Raw genomic sequence first — 7,100 nt, 5'->3', positions numbered from 1 at the left:
TGGGGAGAAGGGCAATGGACCAGTTTCAATTTTGGTCACTTTGAATGTCAAGCCTTTGAATGAAATGTATTTGAAATCCTTGAGTTGGGAGATTGTGCTCTTGGGTGATATTCAAGAGGACTCACGGCTCCCTAGTGAACTGGAACATTTAATGCAAAACATCTGGCTTCACCGTATAAATGGATGGGAAGCTTAGATAAGACGCAGTCTTCCTAAGTGGCTGCCATCCTATTGATTGCTTACAACAGAAGTGAATGTGTGTTGGATGAATTTGTCATTGATAATAAGTTGTCAGAAATTAGTGACAGTGGAGTTTTGGAAGCACTGGCAGGCAAACTCTGAGATGGTTCCCAATAATACTGCCTCCTACTATTCATATCCTGTGTCATTCTCGCTCCTTGGGTGTGGGGTGGTCTAGTGGTTTGCTTGCAACCAATGTATTAACATGGCCAGGTGATGGGATGTCACTTGCACTATTAGGCTACACAAGACTGTGATGCCTGTCTTGCCTGCAGGCTCTCTTATTCTCTTGCTGACTTTGATGGAGCAAATGTTAAAGTCAGTGAGGCCTAGGTGGAAAGAAGTGAGAGTGGCCTCGGGCCAACAGCCAGCAAGGAACTGAGTTCCTCTCTCCAAAAGCCCTGAAGGAACTGAATCTAGCCGACAGCCACAGGAGTGAGCTCGGAAGCTAACCATTCCCCAGTTGAACCTTCAGGTAAGACCCCAATCCTGGCCAACCCTGTGATTGTAGCCCCATGAGAGACCATGAGGTAGAAGAGACATCTAAGCTGTGCTTGGAACCCTGCCCGACACAAACTGTAACACAATAAATGTGTTTGTCGAAGCCACCATGTTTCTGTGGTAATTTGTTATACAGCAACAGACAACAAATACAGAGGACTCCTAGGCTCCACACGTGCCAAAGCTATTCAACGAACAAAACTCTGTTCACTTTTCCTTTTTAAACCATGCATTAACGCTGACACTTCTTATATTGTCTCTGGCTTCCAAGAGCAAGAGTCAAAAGACCTAGGATTCAGTCCTGACCCTTTTGCCAACTGGCATGAAAGCTTAGAAAGGCTATTCCCTCCTGTCAATCTCATTTTCACCATCTGTAAAATGAAGGAAATCAAACTAGGCCAACAATTTACAAAACATTTTTGTTTGTCTTTGGTCACAGAACTCTTTTGTTAAATGCAATTTCACGAGGAAGCTCAGTATATGAAGTAGATGAAAGCAGAGGTGTTTTCGTTGAAACAAGGTTGAGCCTCGTCTCCCATCTCTCTATGTCAGCCCCCAAATCACTTTAGTGAGGCTTTTTAAACCCAGTTGCCAGACCCTAGCTGAGAGATTATTTTTGTATTGAATGTATTGGGGTGACACTGGTTAACAAAATTACATAGGTTTCTGTTGGACATGGCTTAGAGATTATCGATGAGCCCTTCTGGTTTCAATAGTCTATGCATTTTAGGGATGTTATTTTTGTTTGTTTGTTTTGTTTTGTTTTGAACAATCTACCTGTAGGTTACATCACTGATCTGTGACATTTCTGTATCTAGCTACTTCTGTGTGACCATCACAGGGCCCAAGACATAAGGACCTCCGAGAGGAGGCCCCTTTCTTTGGGAAAGCACTGAAGTCGCATCTGCCCAACCTGAGCCCGTCTGACTTCCGAGTGCCTCATGGGGGGGGGGGGGGGGGCTCCCTCTGCTGCATCAAAGCTCCTTGGGTACCTGCCCCTCCCCGACTCTCTTCCTTAGGTGGAAAGCCATGGCCTCCTGGCCTGGGGGGCACTCACAAGACTTATTACTAGTGTTGCCACTGCTACTCTGGATCCCGGTGCCGACACTGGACGCAGTGTTCCTGAGGGTCTCTGGCTGGCAGGGCCTCCGCTGTTGCTCGGCTACCTTCCGGGCGGTGGTGTGCCACTCCCATAGTGCGGTTCCATGTGTCCGGGCGGTGGTGTGCCACTCCCACAGTGCGGTTCCATGTGTCCGTGCGGTGCTGCCTGCCCAGCGGAGTCCCCGGCACTGTTGTTAGCCGGGTTTACCCATGCGGTCTTTGTAGGCTCAGAGTTTTGTACAGATATATGTTGGTTCACACTCAAATTAAGTCTTCCATCTTTTTTTCTACCTACCAAGTACGGTTTTATCTCCAAACCCATCCCAGCGGGATGAAATTTGAGCTCCCCTATTTTTCCAGTCTTCCTTTCCCTAAAGCCCACCACTGTCAATTCTCATATTTGTGTTTGGTATCTGCCCTGGGTACCGAACTACCCTTTAAAAATGTAAATATTGCCCTGGCCGGTTGGCTCAGTGGTAGAGCGTCAGCCTGGCGTGCAGGAGTCCTGGGTTCGATTCCCGGCCAGGGCACACAGGAGAGGTGCCCATCTGCTTCTCCACCCCTCCCCCTCTCCTTCCTCTCTGTCTCTCTCTTACCCTCCCGCAGTCAAGGCTCCATTGGAGCAAAGTTGGCCCGGGCGGTGAGGATGACTCCATGGCCTCCGCCTCAGGCACTAGAATGGCTCTTGTTGCAACAGAGCAATGTCCAAGATGGGCAGAGCATCGCCCCCTGGTGGGCACGCCGGGTGGATCCCGGTCGGGCATATGCAGGAGTCTGTCTGACTGCCTCCCCAATTCCAACTTCAGAAAAAATAAAATAAAAAATAAATAAATAAAAATGTAAATATTTTTGCTAGCCAGTTGCCCACTGTCTCCAACCTCCTTTCTAATCTAAAAACTGGGAGTCCTGCCAGAGTGCTGAGCAGCACAGTCAAAAAAAGCACAATTTGAGGATTACACCTGGGGAGGAACCCCAAGTCACCACTTTCCGCTTTGAACAAGTGACAGTGTTTCTAGGCACCGGTTGACTTGTCTGTAAAATGACACATTGTTGCTGGGAGAATTAGAGAGGGGTGCACAAGAAAGTTACTTATACATTTATAAATTTATGAGCCTCCTACTTAGTTAACATTTACCTGGCACGTGAATATGCTTCGTAAATCATAGAACACCATTGAGAAGCAACGTAGTCTGTACTATTATTGCTCGATTCCTTTGGGAAGGCAGAGACACCTGCCAGCAGGTGGCAGGGCTCTGGGGGTCAACAGCTGCTCTAACAGACACAGTTCCTGCCTCATCAGTATAATTGACCTCAGTGGCATGCAGTCAGGTGGAGGGGGAGCCCCTCATCAATTATGAAGCATGATGGTATGTGGGGGAATCAGAGAAGTCTGCAGGAACCAGAAGGCAGGGTGCTGACACCAGCCTGCAGGGTGCATGCGGCTTCACTCGTGCAGCATCTGCCTAAGTGCGTCCCTGCTCCGAGTCTCAGGCTGGTAGAAGGGATGTGGTGGGTGCCCAGCTTCCCTCACCTGCAGCTCAGAGCTCAGTAGGGAGACAAAGTGCACTAGAAATCTTACGCTACTTATTTAATTAGTGTCCTCAGGATGTGAACCCTGAAAGAGCAAGTTGGAGATCACAGCCACTCTGTCATAGAGAACACAAGGGAGGGAATTTCAAGCTTTCAACTCTGCTGGGTTGAGTGAGCCCTCTCCGGTGTCAGAAGATGACTAGAATTATGGTGCTGAGCATGACTTGCTTACCATAAGGATGATAACCACTTGCTCAGGATTTGGATCTGGCTCTGAGTTCTGGCACCAGCGATCACTACCTGCGTGGTTTTGGGGGAAGTTACTTAAAAGTTTACAGCCTCAGGTTCCCCATGTTTGAATTGGAAGGGGCAATTATACTTGCTGGAAACAACGGTGTATGATTAAATGGCATAACACCTGGTACTCAGTAAATCTTAGATATTACGATTATCCTTGAGCATGCTCCTAGAATAACTTTTTGGAGACATTCATGTAGGAGTTAGCAGCAGTCAACTCACCTCCTCCAGGGTAAGAGTTGATCAGTGGTTAATTCTTAAGTAAAACTGACTACTCAGAGCTTATGAAATATCTCTGGCTCTTGACATAGGGTGTTTGGAAAGGACCAACCAATGCCATTTGAGTTGACTAAGGCTGCACAATTCAGGACCTGTGAGTTACAGGACATTTCAAAAAAAAATCTGAGCTAACTTGGCACAGAATAATTGTTTATCATTTCCATTAACAAACAGACTAAAAATACCCATGGAAGGGATTTTCCATTCATGATCTACTTTCAACATGGGCGTTTTCTATTTATTCAATGTTGGAGGGTCGAAGGGAGTAATTAAGTGCTGAACCAGGTTGTTGCTAAAGTTAAAGAGAGGCTGGAAGTATGAGACTAGGGAGAAGGGAACAGAAAAAGGATTTCTAGCCCTGGCTGGGTCACTCAGTTGGTTAGAGCATTGTCCCAATAAACCAAGATTGCGGGTTTGATCCCGGTCAGGGCACGTACAAGAATCAACCAATGAGTGCATAAACAAGTGGAACAACTAATTGATGTTTCCCTCTTTCCCTTCCTTCCTCCCTCCCCCCCCCCTCTTTCAAATCAATAAATAAGAATTAGAAAAATAAGAAAAAGAATTTATTTGTTTAAGGGCATAACTGGGGTAATAATGTCTGGTTGCCACGGTTACAATCAGATAGGATCATGGATTCTTCTCCTAGGTGAGGCCACTGCTGCTTTGGTCTTGGATGAAATTACTGCCTGGAGTTTGAGGAGGTTTTTCTCCCTGCAAAGGAGACTTCAGCTAATGTGTCTCACGTGTCGAAGGTGTTCCTACTGGACTGGGATGAGATTCAAGGGGATTCCCAGTAATCTTTTCAGAGCGAGAAGTGACTGAACCATACCCCTTATCTCTGAGGCTACAAGAGATTTTGTGGCTGAGAGCCTACAAGCATTTCCTAATCATGTTGAGGTTCACTGTGCCCCGGGGCTGCACACCAATTGCACTTTCCCAATTAGCTCTTGTAAAACCAGGTGTTCGGTTCACCTGGCTTTCAGAAAGGGTGCAGGTACGGATACAGCCCTGCTTCCCCAATCAGAGCTCCCACCTGGCACCACATGTGCCTATTTTTCTGTGATACAAATCATGAGTAATGACCTCATCGCTACCTCTAGTGTCATTCTTCTCTCTCCTGGGGTTGAAATTTGAACTTTTCTGTTTCTAGGCAGAGAAGTGCCCCACCGTGAGTTGACCTTTTCTGAGCACCATGAAAAATGATATATGCCAGGTCGTTCTGTAAAATCGATAGGCAGCAATGCTGGTCGGGGGCTTCCGGGCTGTCTTGGCCAATCACTGAGAGGCATTGTTCAGGGTTCTTTTTGCGGTAAGCCTAGCCTGACTTCAAGAGTCAAGGCAGCAGAGTGGAAAAGAAGGGCAGGTTTTACTCAGAGGGTCTGGGTTCAAAGCCAACTCTGCCCCTCACTTATGGAAAACCCTGAGATGAGTCACTTAACTTCCTTGAGCCTGAATTTTTTTTTTTTTTTGGCCATAAAATGAAGCTAGTCATTCATAACTTGCAGTGTTTGAATGCAAATTATGAGAAACCATAGGCAAACCCTTCTATCACACATGCAATCTAAACCTTCAACATTAACTATTTTGAGTGTGTGTGTGCTTTACCATCACAAGGGGATTGTGTATTAAGAGTCAACTAAATGTTACCTACTTTCTGCTTTTCAAATCGACATGACTTCAGTGTAGAGGGATTTGTGCTTTAAGCGAGCTGGGTATGTTTTATAAGAACATATGGCTGTGTGTCTAACAGACATCCAGGGGTAGGAGAGACTCGGTGCGCGGAGATCTTCGTGAGCGTTAGAAAGGGGAGGATTAAGAGGGATGTGTTTTTCATTCTGTCAGCTTGAATTCCCTTTCCAGATTCCATTCTGGTTATATGATCATGCTGCTGCCGTATTTATAGGTGGCCACAGTCGGGCTGGAGGGGCAGATTTAATCGGAGAGGAAGTTCATTCTTTCTAAAGGGAGTTCAAGAAGCAGCAGCATTCGGCAGGTATGCTGTGGGAGGTGCTTCTGATTTGGGGAAGCTAGGGACCTGGGTCTGAAAACTGGCTCTCTCCCTCTGAGTCCTAGACCTTGGGAAAATTCACTCATTCCCTTTGCTTTGCACACCATGTCCTTGCCTGATGGGTATGGTCCATGTCTCAGAGACATGTGGCTATTTAGCGAGACGATCTACACAAAGGACCTATAGGTCGGACAGTAGGTTCTCTATGTTAAGTTCATTAAAATAATTATTCTTCATTTAGCATTTTAAACTTCCCACATATATTCTTGTCTACTGTACTACTTGGGGAACTGCTCTGACTTCCATTAGAGGTGGGGACTGGGAGGGCCGCAGATCCCCGTCAAAGCGCCGCAAAATTGCAGCCCGAATATACAGCATCTGGCTTCATGGTGAACTGTTTTGTGTGTTCAGGGTTCTGTGGTCATGTCCCAGAGGCTGAGAGCAATAAGACTTTCCAACCCCATTTCAACCTAATCAGCTCCATATTTACCTGTCCTATACGTATTAGGGTTTTGCCCTCAATCTCATTGAATGACTCTTTCCACGGCTAACCATGCTTGAAAACCACTGTCTTAGAACATTAGTTAGTCTTGGACAAGCCCTTGTAAATCAATAAGCAGTGAAACCAAGAAAAGCCTCCCTTTATTGACCTTTTATAATGTGCCCAGTACTATGCCAAGAATGTGCTATATATTATCTTACCTGATGGCCACAAAGGCTCGCGGAGATTAAGACTGTCTACCTTCTTTATCTAGATGACAAAGCTGAGGGCCAAAAGGTCAGTAACTTTTGGGGGGTTGAGGAGACAGGTTGTGGAAGATAATATAGGGAAACCAGGTTTTTCAAACAAAACATACAAAAAACCCCAACTTTAACTTGGCAGCACCAGCACCCCTTTTCATCTTTATTCACTTTTCGACTGTTCCAGCAAATCAGAGAATTTTCATACTGTGCACCCTTTTCTTCCCCCGAACACTGTCACCCTGTTGTAACCCATGGGGTCAAAGCTCACTGACTCGCACCCACTGCAAGGGGCTTGGATGCACCTGATGCCAGCACACTTTCCATGGGTCTCTTTAGCACTGAGCAAGCCAGCCCCCCAGGCCTGAGCTGGGCTTTTCATATTGCAGGACAAGGCAAC

The sequence above is a fragment of the Saccopteryx leptura genome, chromosome 2 (assembly GCF_036850995.1).
Source record: "Saccopteryx leptura isolate mSacLep1 chromosome 2, mSacLep1_pri_phased_curated, whole genome shotgun sequence".
Lineage (NCBI taxonomy): Eukaryota > Metazoa > Chordata > Mammalia > Chiroptera > Emballonuridae > Saccopteryx > Saccopteryx leptura.
Note: the sequence above shows the minus strand (reverse complement) of the source record.